Source organism: Cydia pomonella, chromosome 14 (genome assembly GCF_033807575.1).
Source record: "Cydia pomonella isolate Wapato2018A chromosome 14, ilCydPomo1, whole genome shotgun sequence".
Classification (NCBI taxonomy): Eukaryota; Metazoa; Arthropoda; class Insecta; order Lepidoptera; family Tortricidae; genus Cydia; species Cydia pomonella.
The window spans coordinates 12,466,250-12,485,553 of record NC_084716.1 but is presented as its reverse complement, the minus strand read 5'-3'; the positions used below and the strand labels follow the sequence as shown (position 1 = coordinate 12,485,553).

The following is a 19,304-nucleotide window of genomic DNA, read 5'->3' as shown; positions in this document are numbered from 1 at the left end:
TCCTTAAAATGTACATCTGTAGGTAATAAACCTCCCGGGAAAAAGAATGTACTACAATGTACAAGTCATTGTAAAAAAAAAAACATCGAGTAAAGCAAGAACATTGCATTTAATTAATTTGAAATGTGTTTTGAAATCAATCTTTGATAATATAAATTAAAACGTTATGAAAAAAATTGTACTGCAAACAAAATGTATTATCAATGGAATATAAAAATACAAGTTAAATTAAAAACGATTCTCAATTTTACAATTAAATCGTTCTGCAAAAAAGGTTCGCATTCAAAACGCCGATTGTTTATAAAATCTGTTCATAAAACATAACTGGCCGTCAACAAAAATCATAGACAGCTACGAAAAAACAAAAAAAAAAACCTAATGGTTCAGCGCGCTGCGCACAACCATGTACTCGTAGCATCAGTACCGCGTAGACCGCCAGCCGAACGCTACGCCCGCTACGACCGCGATCGTGTATATAACTCTATTACCGTGTACTTGTGCCACTATAACCGTGTACTAACTGTGAAACTGTGTTTGAAATTCAGTGAAGTGACTTTGTGAGGCTTCCGCGAGGTTGAGGTTTGTACATTTTTAGCATTTTTTTAATTAAATTAGTTTGATTTATGTTTGAAGTTTTATTGCCCTATTAAGTTTAAAGGGGCATGAAATTGAGGACTGTTTTGTTAAATTGATTGTTTTAGTTTGGATTTTATTGCTTTACTTTATTGAGTTGTGATTGTTTCTAAATGGACATAGTCTTTTTATAAAACGCGTACCTTAATAAAGGTAAAAATATATTAGACGAACTCCAAAGCAAAGGAATTTGAATAAATTTTATAATACACAAAGGCCATCGCTGTTAAATTTAAGGGTCTTATTTCTTAATAGGATTGCCTCTCGCTTATATTTCTTTGAAATATTTTTTTAATAAAAGTTACTTTATTTTCTAAAACATGAAAATTTAAAGTAATTGGCTATTGGTTTAAATTTTTTATTTTTTTTTATTTTATTTATTTAACACAGTGCAAGCTTACAGTACTACACCAATTCGCTTACACACTAGAAAAATAGATGTCAGGAAAATAAAAAACATACAAACAGATAACATGTCAAGAAAAATAAAATTTACATAGTCAGTCAATTAAATAATTACAATATTTAGCATATACAAAATGTCAAGGAAGATCAAAATTAAAAAATTCAGCCAATTAATTACAATAATTCAAATTCAAAAAGTGTCTAGCAGTATTGCATAGGTACGCTAAACTATTGGCAAACATGTCGGCATCTGCGTACTGAGCGAGCATTGAATGCAGGCTCGATAGAGCGCGTGAGGTAGGAGCGTGCCTCGCATAGCATGTGCGAGCAGAAGGCCGCTGCAACAGGCATGGCCGGCGGCGTGGTGTTACTGCCCCGTCCACATCCTGGGGTATCCTCTTAGGAACTATCAATCCCATCTTCTCCAACACCTCGGGACTGTCGACTCGATGGTGAACGATCGAGAGATAGTGAACTAGGAGTAAGAACTTCCTCCTTAGTTCAAGTGTCTCCAGCCCGACCATCCCCGAGACAAAGATGGAGGGATAGAGATACGGATAGTACCCATAGGCTTTTTTATATAACCAACGAGCAAATTTGCGCTGTATTCTCTCCAACATTAGAGATACTTGTCCTCATAAGGATCCCAAACAATGGCACCATACTCTAATTTGCTGCGCACATATGCGTTATATAAAACTTTAGCCACTCCAACATGAAACTGTTTACATATCCGCATAACAAACCCTAATGTTTTACTCGCCTGCTTACTAATATTAATGACATGTGTGTGAAAGTCAAATCTATCAACAAGAACTAAGCCCAAGTCGCGGATTTCACTAACTCTTTCCAAGGTGGCATCGGCTAAACTATATTGAGTTAGGAGTGGCGAACGTTTGCGTGAGAAAGTTATCACCTTACACTTGTTCACATTAAAAGGTAGCCGATTTAACACACTCCACTCAGCTGCAGCATCAATATCAAAATAAACTAATCATGAATTATAAAATTAATAATTAAAACATTTAAATGTGTCGGAACGTCATACGTCATAAAAATATTTAGATGTTATAAATAATTAATCAACGATCAATCATAGGTATATATTATATAAATCATATATCTGGGTTTATGATGTTTGTAAAATTAGACTTTCGAAATAAGAAGAGCAAGAGAAGTTCTTGAAAATAAGGTCACAAGTATAAAAATATTTTGAATTTGTTTATAACAAAATGAATATTAACTACGTAATCTAAAAAGTTACCCCACACCCACCATATAAAACCACCGAGGCCTGAAATTTTCATAAAAAAGTGTCGAAGGAAAAATGAGGTGTGTACTTTTCAGGTTGATCCATCGTAAAGAAAATAAGTGCGTATTGTCAGAAAAAATTAGACTACCCTTAATATTTTATATGTATATGCGTACGAAATAATTTTAACAGGAAAAGATTTAAGAGTTTTTTTTGCTTTTCTTGTTCATATTCATATAAGATTGTTACTTTATGAAGTATATAAAGCTATTTATTTAGGTTGACGGACGTCGCGTTGTTAGTTGAAATCGCGGATGAGTATAAAATAGATAAGCGGTTTCAAACTTTTTGTCAGAAAACACGAGAAAACGAATTCGTATTGGAACTATATTATTTTGAATTAGATGGAAAATAAACGTAGTTCAAGAACTGATTTACAAATCGGCATTTGCAAATAAGTGACCTATTTGCAAATGCTGATTTGTAAATAGGTCACTTATTTAGCATTAAGCCATTCATTATGGGTGTATTTCAGTATATTTTATGTATTCATACCTAATAATCCATTAGTATTCATACCTAGTAACCCACCTTAGTGACGCTGAACATACTCGGACATGGATATGAAAACAGTAGCTCTTAAGGGCCACTACCCTCTTAAAAGAGGAAAATGGCGACTACGTTTGTGTGGGTAAGCGGTCACATCATTTCATTCCCTTTTGTCTTAAGGTTTTCTCTTATTGGCCTTCGTTGTATCGATACCAGCCAGCGTTACAAATACAAATATTACTCATTTAATAATATAGTAGAAACATTAAATTCGCGTGCATAATCACTTATACTGCAAACTTTAACAGTATTTTCATTCAAAATCTGATTTAATCAAACAATTCAATCAGATTGGTAAATAATTGTTGCCGTCTGGACTAGCCTTCACGTGCGCATTGCCTATCCTTTAAAAACTTGTACACACCTTTCTTAAATAGCTTAAACATTTATGACAACACTTCGGTAAGGAGTTCATTCTACAGCCGCAGCGTTCGCGGAGGAAATTCTTTTAAAACCGCACAATGAGCGGATATTTGGGTTCTAGATCGTGAAAATATATACCATGCCGAAGGTAACCAGTGTGATAATTAGTAATAAAATCTAAATTCTAATTGTATATTGCTAATATCAATATTAGCAACTATACCAAACGGATCTAGAATTAGTAGGCTTAGGTTTACGTAACAACTTTATGTACGTTTTAATTAAACAGAATTTTATTGGGTGTATCGCGAATTTAATTTGTTACCGTTTATTTCCAACGTTTCGATGCAGGTTACCTACACTGGTGGTCGCGGAGAATAATTGATGTCCCAGCATAATGTCACAACAGACATTTGTGTAACTACTCAAAGAAAAAGTCTATGAAAATAGTTGTAACACCTACCACACATATTTATTGTCAGTAGCATGCAACACGCATTATAAAATTATGTTTTTATATGTGTTCAAAACGTGAAAGTTTTGAAAGTTATATTCATGTCATTATTTTGGCTACCTGTAGTTACATAGGGGCATGTATCTAAATAGGGGCTTGTCAGTTATATAACTTTGAATAACAAGTAATGTTATAAACTTCCTCGGGAAATAGGAAATATCGATTAAATTTACAAATTTTATTATCAATTCACTGCGACTGCTACGGGTATGTGTTTTGGCACGAAACAGTATAATCGAAATCAAACTTGTAAAAGTGCCGTTGGAAGTTGAATTGGCAGCTTTTTTCAACTGCACATACTCCTCATTTATATAAAATGTACGTTTTTGGCACAACGAAAACTCTAATTGCTCGGTCTAACGCTTGGCAAGCGCGTCGGGTGACCTCATAGGGAAGTTTTGGTGCGGCGTATATTGAAAAAGTTTTTTTTAAAGCTATGCCACCGTTTGTGCGAAGAAATAACGAATTTACTCGTTAGTAAATAACGAGCGGGGCCTCAAATAACTATGCATTTGTGAAAATTCATATTGGCTGCTCGATAACGCATGAAACATATTAAGCGAGCATAATTATGAATCATAGGTAAATATTAAATAATACACAGCAAAAATATTTATGTCAGAAATTTTGTCCTTTAGTATTGAGTTATTGAGTCAGGAGTAGGTATGAAATACGGGCAAAACAAGTATAGTAGCACCATGGAATTTGATATTACACAATGAAAATTTTGAAAATTTAATATGTGTTATCCAAGTGATCACGATCTCACGTCAACTCCAATTTCAATTATTCCGATGACACTTGACATCACACCACTTCGGTTCCCGTCACAAGTTGAATATTTGGTATGAAATTTTATACGTCTCATAAATATGGATTAATGGGTCATACACATTTTATAGGTATACATTTTTTTAGACTCAAAGAAGAAAAACGGGATATATGTACCAGAGTCGTTATCTTCTATTGTCGTGTTTGACCCAAATCACTAGCCTCAACTAACAATTAAAATAAGTGCACGAGTGGTCCAATATTATACCACCTTGGTAGTGGTATGTTTTTGTAGGTATTCTGAGCAATTCTAAGTTTTATTGGCTTGTTGGCTATATGTTTGTTGGCTTAAAAATAAGCCAGTAGTTTTATATGTCAAGAAAACTCATCAGAATTCTATCGGCGAGCATTCCACGCCAGAAGACGTGCCAACTAAGTCGTTAATGTATGTTTGTAAACATTGTTAAAACATATAAGGTCTAGGAGTGATAACGTCGTATTCAATGGAACGCCCCAATGATCCTCTTATAAAATCATTATGGCTTATTTCAGAATTAAGAAGCCTTACGGAGTACTTACGCGCTATATGTGGATAATATACTCGTATTTAATATTAGGTGAACGACGTGTTTCGTCATTGTCTTTGAACAACTAAGGTAAACTTCCGAATGCTCGTTGTTGTATGGGCATATGACATTTTTAAACTTACGTCATTAGCGATAGAGGTGACAACAGAGTGTCATTTAATAAGCATTAGCATTTTAAGCACTGGGACGGTTTCCGTAAAGGCTGCACATAACTTACGGGATGTTTTGGTTGAAAAAATAATATATAATAAAATTAGTTATCTTTTTAATTTAAGATTAGTAGTTAAGTTAGAAAAATGCATGTTTTATTGATATGAAATAAACAGATTTTTTTTTTTTTAAGATCTTGTCTATGGTAAAATGTGATGATCTATTTGTTCATTATACTATATTTAGTAGGTACGCTTACCCTACATCTATGTATATCGCAGTGTATACTTTGCTTTGCTGGTACCTTGTTGTCAATGTTGTTGCATATGTCACCCTCATCTCATATTTTTCTCTTAGCTTAAATATAATAGATCCCTTAAAGGGATAAGTTCACCTTTGTACTTAGCTTTTCCAAATTGTAAAGTAAATTAATAAAATAAATGTCTGGCGCAGATAAAACATGAATGAAATTACACTAAAAACGTAGACGTTAGAGAGAGATAGATAGCTGAACTAGCTTTTCAGTTACATAACCTTCTGTCAAAACATTGCAAAATTGTGCAAACAATCGTATACTGACACAGACTTTCGTGTGCGTCAAAATGAGAATGTGTTATTTTTTGTTAATATTGCGTGTTCTTCGTGGTTCTACACAGATCTTTTTGGTATGTGTGAGTAATCTTTTGCATGTGTTACTTCTTCACCTCCCCGCAATATTACACAGACATTTTTGTATGCAAATACGATATAAGGCTATTATTCCAGTGGTTGAACGTTCTAAGACTGAAAAGGAGTGGGGAAATTACACTAAACATGAGGAAGTGGGAAAATACATATGAAGCAAATAGATTCAAAGCAATCAGATTACCACAGCTAATTTTAATTCCTACTTATGATCCAAGGTTCATTCATCGAGATAAACTCAGTTACAAACGGTTTTGTTTCGAATCTTAAGTCCCTGTACAAACATTGAGCCCCAATGTGAAAAAAACTACAGAACCAAAAAAAGGATCAGCTTTCCCAGAACAAATTAACATTCAGGTCTAACGGTGCGTTCTGGGAGCCTCTACTCACAAAACGTGCCTGACTTTAGGTACGTTCTTAATTTAACTAGAAATTAACGTAATAATTTATTAGTAAATTATACCATTGGGGAAATATAAAAAGAGCGACGTTTTTTCCAGCTAAAAGATTGTAAAAGTGTAAGCATTGTATACTTTTAACTTCTTTAACCTGAGTTGTGTGGCATATACATGATTGGCACAACCAAAGCCTTACCAAAATATCACCATTGTTTCTTAAGTTACCGGAGTTCCGCTTGACTGGCCGATTAATCATGTACAATAGTTTTTTAAATGAATAGAAAATAAATCACGCATATGTCATGTTCATGTAACTTAACTTACATGTCGTCGTGTGACCAGTGCCCCTAGTGTAAATTTATTCGATAGCGTGACGTGACGTACGCGTTTGTGTTAAGTCTCATTTTGTATGGGATTTAGAATTAGCGCGCCAAGCGGGACGTTTTGGAAACTCAAACACCCATACAAAATTAGACTTAACGCAAACGCGTACGTCACGTCTCGCTGTCGAATAAATTTAGGTACACTAGAGGTACTGTATACAAGAAAAGTTTGGCACGCGGAAATCCTTAACTCGAATAAAATGAAAACTAGTCAATTCTGTAGCCGTATTTCCTATCATCTCGAAAATCATGTTTTAAAGTTACATGAATGCCTGAATTGAAAAATTTGTGATCTACTATAAAACAGTTATCTCTATTTTAATTCCTAATTTAATAAGAAAGGCGAACATAATTAGCAATAAAATAAAGATTAGATAATATAGTTTACGCTCCGCCGTACACCAAACGTAGGCGTAAGCGAAGCGTACATTTCCTTGAAGCTTGTGTTCAGATTTTATATTGGTTTGTCTACGGCAAAGAGGCGGCACATTGAGAATAGCTACCCTGGCGTAAAATGTATTCATTCGCTTTATTTTTACGCCTGGGCGCCGACCTACTTTCGTCGGCTTATTTGACAGGTGACAGTTAATTTTTTCAAGGGTTTATTGTGGGATGAATGGTACTCACAAGTTTGTGTTAAGACTCCGTAAGTTCGTGTTCTTATCTCACTCTCATTGGGCTTAATCCTGAGCGAGATTGATGTGCGTACTCGGGACCGCAAATATCAAATTTTTTAATTTTTTTTTTGTGTTTTAATAAAAAAAAGTAATCGCCGAGTTCCCTCAAACATGATATTGCCAATTTTTAGAGGTAATTTTTAAGTCAATTTTCAATTTTCCTAAATTATTATTAGGTCTTGCGCAAAATTTATTTTTTTAAAGTGCAGTTTAGTAGGTTTATGCGTGATTTTTTTTCTATTGCGCGAAATTCAAAAACTCAGGATTCGAATCGCTGAAGCTTCACGGGAAAGGCCTCAAGATTACTAATTAAATTTATGGTAGCCGTATTGTGATCCAAAAAAGCGCTTTGAATTTTTTTTAGCTCAGTTTTCTGAACCTACTGCACCTTAATATTTGGAAATGATTACTTCTTTAATGGTACCTACATTTAATCTAGGTACCTGTATTTAGGACTTTGCGGTGTTAAGCCATAGAGGAGATATACTGACTGATAAACTCACGAAAAACAAGTGAATCAACATTAACAAAATAAAATAAGTAAGTACGTCATTTGCATTATATTTGTAATTTCGTGTCGCTTCTATATTTAACTTTAATTTAAATACTCCTAACATTTTTATATTGAAAGTGTACTAAGTCGATCAACTAGCTCAACTAATTTGAACCTTTTCACAGGGGAATAAAGTCAGTAATAATTTGACATAATTGGAGATTTAATTTATTTTAATTTCAATGGGCACTTACTATGGCGTGACTAGCTTGCGTGTCTATGGGTAGATATTTTGCAGGTTATTCGCATGTGAAATATAGTTTTTTTTTTAAATTACAATTTTAATAAGTAAGTACGGCCATAGCAGTTAATGGCTAGTATTATTTATAAAACACCTGAGCCTATAGCTATAACAATATTTTTAGAACCGACATACGTACATCCTACACGCGACATTTTGCATTAACTACTATGTTCCAAGAACATATTTTTATGTTGATCGACACTTTAAATTTAATAAATAATTAATTAGTCAGTACTTAACTCAAACCTCGTGTACCTATAACAAATGGGGTTTAATTTTACGAGTATATAGGCAAAGGTAGTGTAATTAAAAAAACTCGTCACAGTGTGAGGAATAGCGGGAAAATAGACTAAAGAAAATCACCCTTGATCAATCAATCAAATCAGCAGCAATTGCAGTATGTATGTATGTATGTATTTCTATAAAAAAACTAACTGTACTCTTCTATATTTAGTCAAAGAAGAATTTTATTGTTTGATAAGTTATTAACTTTCGTGTAGACCCCTGTAGTACTGACAAATAAATTATATACTAGTTACAAATGAAATAATTTAGTAGTTATGTAGGCGGTGAGTCTAATAAAAAAGCGGCCAAGTGCGAGTCGGACTCGCGCATGAAGGGTTCCGTACCATTTAAGACGTATTAAAAAAAATCTACTTGCTAGATCTTGTTCAACATTTTACCACTTTGGACACACATTTTACCACTTTGGAACTGTCTCTCGCGCAAACTATTCAGTTTAGAAAAAAATTATGTTAGGAACCTAAATATCATTTTTGAAGACCTATCCATACCCCACACGTATGGGTTTGATGAAAAAATTTTTTTTTTAATTTATTGACGTATTAAAAAAAAACTATTCACTAGATCTCGTTCAAACCAATTTTCGGTGGAAGTTTGCATGGTAATGTATATCATATATTTTTTTTAGATTTTTCATTCTGTTATTTTAGAAGTTACAGGGGGGGGGGGGACACACATTTTTTCACTTTGGAAGTGTCTCTCGCGCAAACTATTCAGTTTAGAAAAAAATTATATTAGAAACCTAAATATCATTTTTGAAGACCTATCCATAGATACCCCACACGTATGGGTTTGATGAAAAAAAAATTTTTTAAATTTTTATGACGTATTAAAAAAAAACTACTTACTAGATCTCGTTCGAACCAATTTTCGGTGGAAGTTTGCATGGCAATGTATATCATATATTTTTTTTAGATTTTTCATTCTGTTATTTTAGAAGTTACGGGGGGGGGACACACTTTTTACCACTTTGGAAGTGTCTCTCGCGCAAACTTTTCAGTTTAGAAAAAAATGATATTAGAAACCTCAATATCATTTTTAAAGACCTATCCATAGATACCCCACACGTATGAGTTTGATGAAAAAAGATTTTTTGAGTTTCAGTTCTAAGTATGGGGAACCCCCAAAATTTATTGTTTTTTTTCTATTTTTGTGTGAACATCATAATGCGGTTCATAGAATACATCTACTTACCAAGTTTGAACAGTATAGCTTTTATAGTTTCGGAAAAAAGTGGCTGTGACAGAATCGGACAGACAGACGGACATGACGAATCTATAAGGGTTCCGTTTTTTGCCATTTGGCTACGGAACCCTAAAAACAAAATATTTTCTGTATATGATGCCATAACAAACATATATATTCAAATGTAACATGATGATATGTATATGTGTATGTTTTTTTAAAGTTAATAAACTAAACCGCTAAACCGAAAGAAGCTAGGCTTTTTCCCAGCAGTGGGACGCTCAAAACGGCTAGTAAAAATAAAACATTAACTAGCTTATGTAACCATTATTTGAGGTACATAATTGCCACCTGCCGTCTCCAGACACTTCCTTTAAAATAATTCCAATTACCAAACTTCTTATAAATAATTTGCATATCATTCAAGACGGGAAATAAGATTTCATGAATATAATTAATGCTACGTCGTTAATTATAATTATGGTAATAGACCGAGAGACGAAAAAATATGACCGTAAATAAATAAATAAAAATAAGTTTCTTTGTCTACCTTTGAATAATTATGCTCATTTTTTTTCTTTTTGTGATAGATTGCGCTGGTCGAAAGGACTTATTTTGTGGGAGTACCTAACATTTGTCAAGTTGGAATTCGTCGGTCTTAATATTAGTACATTACTGTAGAGGTCGGGAAACGACGGGTTGCAGGCCACGTAGAATAATATCTGATATAGGCGCCGAGAATAGCAAGGCGAGCATAGCGAGTGTTGTGTCACAATTTGACGTTTAAAAACAAAAAAAGATTGCTTTACAGGCCTAGGTGTGTAAGGCTGTATGAAGTCCTTTACATATTATCTTCATTGATCGCACCGGATACGTAGTATTTTCGGACCTAATTTATACATCAAATTAGGTCCAGTAATCCCCAGAATTGGAGTAGGCACAAGTTTTTACGAAAGCGACTGCCATCTGACCTTCCAACCCAGAGGGTAAACTACGCCTTATTGGCACTAGTCCGGTTTCCTCACGATGTTTTCCTTCACCGAAAAGCGATTAGTAAACATCAAATGATATTTCGTACATAAGTTCCGAAAAACTCATTGGTAAGTCGCACGCTCTTACTGCTAGGCCACCAGCGTTTCGAATCAATGAGATAACATATAATCGTAAAAATTCCCTTTTTTTCATAAAATATGGTAAACTATATACTGTGTATTCAAACAGTAACAAATCTTTTCATATTTCGGCCCCAGAGTCCCTTTTAGAAACAGCAGGATTACACAATCAAATAATTGGATAAATATAGTTGTTAGGAATTGAGCTGTAACTCGTAAATATTTCAATGGTTTGTCTCCTATATATTTTTTTTTGCACTTTAGTGACCATTTGCAATACATTTTGGCAGTGACAAAAGAGCTACTTTTGGTATCGTAATTTAAAATTTCTCTGGTACCGATAAGAATATAAATACATTGCGTGCTTAGAAATGAGGGGTACGTTTTATTTAATAACCTTCTTATCACGGCCCGTAAGTGTTTCTCTCAAGATAGAGGATACATTACTTAGTTAAAAAAAGAAAATTAGTCCTGAAATAAGCATAAATAAATACATGGATGAATAAATAAATTATTGGGGGACAATCTTACACAGACTGACCTAGCCCCAAACTGAGCAAAGTTTGTACTATGGATACTAGGCGCTTTATATAAGCGCATATGTATATACATAAATACATAGAAAACATCCATGACTGACATGATTCCATAGCACGGGAATTATACCTATTACGGCTATTATACGTGGCTTTGAAAACTCTCCTGAGAAAATGAATTCCTTTAATCGATTATATGCATTAGCCATACAATTCATACCCATAACTCTGGATATCATTACATCCATATGATAATGATATATCATATATCATTATATATAGGCCCGGTCGTAGCATATTATGGGACAATCTTACACAAATAGACCTAGCCCCAAAGTAAGCTCAATAAGGCTTGTGCTGTGGGTACTAGACGAGGATGTATGGTATAGATAAATACTTAAATACATAGAAAACATCAATAACTCAAAGAATAAATATTTGTGATGAGTACACAAATAAATGCTCATACCAGGACTTATTGGCTATTTGTCGAACGGTATTAGACTGATATTATTAGTCCACGAACTGGGGCGCATTTCTCGAACGGTATTAGTCTAATATTATTATTGTATTGCCATGGTAACCCATACGACTTGACAGTTCATGGACTAATAATATTAGTCTAATACCGTTCGAGAAATGGGCCCCTGTCAAGTCGTAGGGGTTACCTTAGAAACACACTAATAATATTAGACTAATACCGGTCGAGAAATGGGCTCCGACCACATATCATATTCAGGGACTACCGACTGGGCTAAGAGGCCGTCTTAGGTGGGATAGGTAATAACATACAATACCTAATCGTTTCTTGGTTTAAATCTTTAAAAAGATACGAAATGTTGCGAAACCCGATAATAATATAAAATGTAATAACGTTCGGTATGGTCTGATGAGCTTAATACAATGAGTAATTAAATTATTGGCATTGTGTCATTTGTATCCATTTAATTTCGTTCAGACGATTGTTAAATTAGTAGAATTTATATTTTGATTTATGACGAACAATCGTATTAATTTGATAGATTAATATTACGACGCTCGTTTCATTAAAGTTACAAATCATTATCAAATTAAATGCCATTGTTACATTAACAAGAATGGAAGAACGCTACAAAGATGAATACGGGCAATTTTGTTTAAAGTTCTACACTATGTGGTATTAATTTTTACATTTGGGCATTTTATGTAATTTATACTCAGAATGACGTGGTGAAAAAAGGTGTTCCAAGATTTTTATTTCCATTCCGTTACCATTTCTTAGAATTTATATGACTCTTTTTTTTATTGTCAGAATCGACAGATCTCGTGATTCTGAGCAGAAATAATATAAATATTACGAAATTGAAATAATTAGTGTAAAATTTTAAATAATAAGGCCCATACACAATTATCGATAACCACAACATCTGTCAAAAACAACTTAAGATTTTTTATTGGTAGCATAAATACCAGTCCGTTTAGTACAGTAGTAATGCATTTTGTATCTTTAGAGATATATTAATTAGTATAAAATGTAGGTACCCCCCTTTACTTTATTACTTGGATGAATACATATAATTACCTAGTTAATTTACAATTTTAAATATAAATAGATATTACTTACGGGACAATTTTACACAAACTGACTCAGTCCCGCAAGCCATACTTATCGTGTTGGGGATAGGTAGCTACATAATATATGTATACCTTTAATTCTCCAATTGATCGAACAAAGTTTTATTCTGTAAAAACAAGGTTAACGAACAAATTCCAAAAACATGCTACAGACTTCTACACCACTGCGATACCGGTTTAATTAGTCGTCAGAGCTCGCCCATCGCTGGCACTGTTTCATCACAAAAGGTAACAAGTCACGTACATTTCCATGTTACTTACGCCTTTTGTATAACAGCGGGTTGGAAACGCCCTCACATTGTCCGGGCGATAGCTGACTTTCCGCTTTATTTATAAACTGCTTTCATAGCGGTATTTAGATGTAAAATTTATAGAACTAGCCGCGGAAATAATTGACACCGTTTGTTACTTAGCTGTTTTTGTTGGGTGAAATCGAGAAGATATAAATAAAACTGCAGTGGAAACTGACAGACGATAGGATGTTGATGAACGTACAGTGGGCTTTTGGGTGCTGAAATACTTATTAACAATAAGTAATAATACCATATGTGCTTAGAAATCTTAAAATCGTTCTTGTTGTTACAGTTTTTACCTATGTTTTTTGCTAGTGCTAAACGTTCCCGCACTGAAAGCCCAGGGGTATGTTGGTAAATGAGAGGAAAAAATAATAATTCAGCAACACAAAAGGAATACCATATTTTTACCGTGTTTATATAAAACAGTTAATTTATACAACATATATACATTTATATTTATTTAAACAGTTAATGGTTATGAATATTCACCCTTCAATGACAAAGGCTACAACAAGCCTTGCCAAGTAACATCAAACTTTTCGATATTTATGAGTTAAGGAAACATTCAAAATGCGACTGCATTAGCGTCATTGCAGCGAAAAATAGGCTAAGTCACGGTCAATTTCTTTGAGAAATTGCGTAACTCCCGTAGCCGCATTGCTGTAGCTATTAAAACATCCAATTATAATTTTACTACATAGATTAACAGTGATATCGCCCTTCTACCGCTGCTAGAATACTGTAGCCATAATTTTGCGACTGTAAAGATGATATTCCGATCGCAACTGCAGCTACACTACAGTTGCCACATTACTGCTGTGGTCTTAACGCCGATGGTGTATCTGTCAATTTCCTAGATGAGTGACGAATTGAACGTCATAATCGCGGCAGTAATGCCGCAGCGAATATCACTAATTTTATCAAGGAAATTGACAGATACAGCAACGGTATCAACGCCACAACTGTAGGAACTACAACCGCAGTTGCCATCGGAATGTCACCTTTACGCTACTACCTACAGAGGCGTATTATGATTGTAGTAACAGGTCAAAGGTGACGTCTCTGATTGAAGAAATGCCACTTTTGACAATGAATGATCATATTCAGAACAAATTCATAACCTGTTATTACATTCAGAACACGCCTCATGAACAATTCGAATGTAATGCTTCAAATGACAAATCTGATGCGCAATTCTGATAAGGCCTTCCTAATTATATGTTTTAAATTTTGTAATAGTTCTGTTATATCTACAAGCATTCTGGAGCTGTAATCATCATTTACCGAGTCATACAGTAATCATCATTTACCGAGTCGTCAAAAATTCTACAACTCATAAAATTTAATACAGGTTAATATTCCATTAGCTAGTGAAAATAATTGAACATTGTTCAGTAAGCTTCAAAAATGACCTAACCCCAGAGTAATGCAATTGAAACTGTGGCGTACTTCTCTTCTGTCATTGTCGACGTCGTGTCAATCTGATCTAACAGATGGCGTTAGGAAGCTTGAACGTAATTTGGTAGAAACCCACATCGCGCTTACGGAGTTTCAAATGTCAGTTACTATAAGTACAACTTCTGACTCAACTCTCAGTGGACTTCGGTCCCCAGGCATAACACCCGCCTGGAGAGAGCATTCTCTATTAGCCCTCTCTCTTTCATTCCACACTGGTGACCATTCTGACAATGGAGAGCATATGAATAGCACTGAATACTTGAAGATCGAGATGACTCCGCCTCGCAGCAAGCCAGTCTTAGTGTGCCACGCTAGGCAAGCTAGGTTTTGCCTTGTTTTACATGTAAATATCCTGCAAATATTCATGCCTAGGGTATCTCAGCTTTCTCCGCTCGCCGCTCTGGCTCTGAGCAGCTCCGCTCGCCGCAGTAACTGAGCATCTTCGCTCACCACACTGGCTCGAGCACTTCTGGTTTCGCTGCACGCTTCTTACGTCGTCGCTTATACCTCCGCTCAAAGGGGCGCTGAGGGCGACATTACTGCCGCAAAAGAATATTGATATCAATTTAATGTCGATGCCTGGATTTTTGATATTGCAGCAGTAACACTGGTGTAGTCTAAATCCGAACGAAACATTTACCCTCCACCGCTCTAAAACAGCGTAGTCAACAAAACACCGTAAAAACCGAACCATAACGATAAATCTGAGCATTTGACTGACATATGAATACGCACGGATGGTATAATCGTGCCACAATGTAATTTCATGCGTGTTGGTTTTCGCATGACAGATTTTGAAGGATGGCTGAATCCGTCTAGCATTATGGATTCTAATATTGTTGGATTGTTTTAAAATGTTTTATGAATGTTGTTATCATTTTTTCTAAGTATATTAAGAATCGTTTATTCGGTGATGCCATTTAAATTAAAACGGTGCTAGGGCTGACTACACAATTAATGAATGAATATAAATTTATTTAATTTTACAAAATGTACTTACAATATAAAAACTACACCTTGGTGCCTAGCAAAGATGACAATCGTTGTTAATATGTGAATAATATATGTGACTTTTCGTTGCGTCATCAGCATCGTTTGGCATTGTCGATGTACGAAAGTTTTGGCTAGACGTCCAGGATGTAAAAGTAAGCGAATAACCGTAGCGCTATTTTATTAAACTGGAATCAACATCGAATTATTTCCGATTGCAAAATTTTTGTGGGAACATAAGAGGAGCTCATTCTATGTATAACCGTAGAGTTTTGAAATAAATAATTAGTAAGGTTTACTTAAAATATCCCAGAAAAATCTATTTTCCCGGTTCCCGAGGTGTATCTCGGCTGCACCTAGTTTGGGGCCGATGGATATTAGCTGACGAAAGGGGACAGCCGTTTTTCCATACAAACGTAGTCTCCATTTTCCTCTCTGGATAGTGACACTATGGAAAATATTTTTACATAATTTGATGTATAATAACCATATGCCACTACGTTTGACTTTTTCGATTTTTTGATTATTGTTAAAATTAGGAGCGTAAAACAGATTTCATACAAACTTACAAGTAATAAAAAACTCTTACAAGTAATAAAAAAAAACTAAAAAAATAAACGTAGGGGCATAGCTGTATTCGATATACAACAAATGGTGTCAAAATATTTTCAATAATGTGAATATCCAGAGAGAAAAATGAGGACTACGATTGTATGAAAAGGCGATTTCGTACGGGTCCTCCACTTTCGTCTTAATTGTCAAATTTAATTTATCTTAAGTTCAATCTGTTATATGTCAATTTACATAAAATGTTTGGAAACTAAAGAATAAATTTAAATTGTAATCTTTAAATAAAATAAAAACTGGTCAGTTTTAGAAGACTAAAAAATTTCTCGTCTTCGTGCGCAGACTGTAAATTTAACAAGCATTTTTCATACTTTCGCGCAGAAAATAAAATAGTTGAACAACGGAATTAAAGCGGCAAGCGCTGCTAACTTGTCAAGCCTTTGTAGTTCATGAGAGCCTGGTGCTTGAGGTCTAATGAAATTGGTTGTGTACGGAAAATGGAGGAAGTTTTACTTAACTTCGGCTTGTGAAATGGAGTGGTTTGTGCTTAATAAATTAGAAGTTTTACGTTCGATAATAAATTTTGTCCATGTCCTAGAGACGAACTGAGTACATATGTCATAGTTTTCAATTGTTTGGTGGATTTAAATATAATATAGGTGTTACAACAACGTAATTAATTACTTTTTAAGAAAGAATAATAATAAAAATAAAAACTATGCTATTCAGTTTGAAGGGTGTTTAATAAAACACCGTGGATAAAATTGTTCTCTCTCTATCTCAACTCTAGTGCACTATTGGTACGAAGAATTTACCGAACATGTAGTTAGCATTCATACATTAATCAGATTGGCCATGGTAATAAAACACAGACTTACTCCAATCAGGGCTCAGATGCCGAGTCATTACGCACGCCGCAAAAACTGAGAAAAAACGATGCGGTCGGCCGCGCCGCAATAGATGGGTAAGGTTCCCTGAACAAAATCCTGTTAGCGCTTAAATGTACCTACCATAAAACCGATATTAATAATTAGAGTTAGACCAAACTGCGATTTGATATAGTCAAATTTTCATAGTATTTTATTTGATAGCGTCATAATTTCATAGAAGTTTGACGTCTAAAATAACAGTTGTCGGTCCGGTTTGGGCTATTCAAATCACTGCTAAATTAGCTTGGTCTCACTCTAACAATGAGTATTTTTAAGAATTATACATTAGCGGCGATAGTTATTATAGTACCTTTGTTTTTATTTTTAATAATCGATTTTTGCTTAACATTATTTTTGTGAAAATTGTGAATACACGATGTAGGCAATTTGTTAGATGGTGCTTTCTTCCTACACAAAATACTAATTGTAGATTTCAAAAAAGTCGAACGATTTCTAAGTAAAAACTTGCGAGAAATAGGAAAATGTCTTTTTAGTGTTTTTGGTTTAAATACCTGATGAAAAGCTTCCTTACTTGTTATGTAAATGCCAACTCAGCATTCATAATCACGTATACGTAATTTAAATTAAATACTTTCTAATAAACCTCAAATAAACATATACCCAATTTTCATACAGAATACCATCGTATGGTGTAAATATGTCCTATTCCTCTCCATACTTACCACAAAGTAAAAGAACCGGGGCCGGATATAGGCTATTTTTCCAACCGTCTTTGTACTGTAAGGAGGGAAATTCTCTAATGGAAATTATACGTACTGGCAGATTGAAATCGTATTGGTTCGTGCTCAACCGTTCCAATATATGCAAAATATTAATGGTATTAGATGTGTGATGAATAAATCTAAGACAAAGCTTTTCGAATTTGACAGCTAATATGAATGACTCCGTACATTATACAGGTAATCTGGTGATCAAAAGTTGACGATTGGGAATTGACAACATTTCATAGGTATTTTACATCTACCTTAAATCAAAAACCATATTGTAAAAAAAAACAGAACGCATAAAATCTAGGTATTCTGGAATGTACTTTTCCCAATAAAAAAAAAGAATTTTATAACACTGAATTCGGAAGTGTTGAAATGTTGTCAAATCAGTAACCCCAAAACATGGCACGGCATGATGACAAATGATAAAGAGCCGACCATCTTAGCCCTACTGATCTATTTCCTTCAGCTGTCAAATTTGGTGGCTAGTTAGGGTTCCGTAGCCAAATGGCAAAAAACGGAACCCTTATAGATTCGTCATGTCCGTCTGTCTGTCCGATTCTGTCACAGCCACTTTTTTCCGAAACTATAAAAGCTCTACTGTTCAAACATGGTAAGTAGATGTATTCTATGAACCGCATTATGATGTTTACACAAAAATAGAAAAAAAAAACAATAAATTTTGGGGGTTCCCCATACTTAGAACTGAAACTCAAAAAATCTTTTTTCATCAAACCCATACGTGTGGGGTATCTATGGATAGGTCTTTAAAAATGATATTGAGGTTTCTAATATCATTTTTTTCTAAACTGAATAGTTTGCGCGAGAGACACTTCCAAAGTGGTAAAATGTGTGTCCAAAGTGGTAAAATGTTGCACAAGATCTAGTAAGTAGATTTTTTTTAATACGTCTTAAATGGTACGGAACCCTTCATGCGCGAGTCCGACTCGCACTTGGCCGCTTTTTTATTCTTAGATTTTATACATCTTATTGAAGGGACTTGTCATACCTACGTCATTTAAAAGTCCCAATGCGGGAATTTTTCATGCGAAAGTTTTATACAACAAATGAACCTTTGGCGCAACTAAATCTGTGTCATCGTGACATTAAAATAGATTGAACAGGAATACGAGTAAGACAAATAGAATGGAGGCCTAGATCGTGCCCTTTATTAGGTTAAGCCTCGATGTCCTAGTCGAATACGCACAAATCTATTTACGGTTCAATTTCGAAACCTATCCGTTTCGATGGACCAAGAAAAAACAAATAAGAAAAATTGGATACGATGTTATTTTCTCTATTTAGAAATAAATGAGGAAATAAAATAACGTCTCAGTTGACTTATGGTTGAAGTAGAGTGTAG

General features: G+C 34.4%; 1 protein-coding gene across 1 annotated transcript in view; it reads left to right on the top strand.

Annotated features, from left to right (window-relative positions):
- The first annotated feature begins 461 nt into the window (after nucleotides 1-461).
- LOC133524974 (head-specific guanylate cyclase) overlaps nucleotides 462-19,304 on the top strand; it is a 150,438-nt gene continuing 131,595 nt past the window's right edge. The window contains exon 1 of the mRNA XM_061861148.1: nucleotides 462-579. The gene's annotated coding sequence lies outside the window, so the exon portion shown is untranslated. The remainder of the gene's footprint in view (nucleotides 580-19,304) is intronic.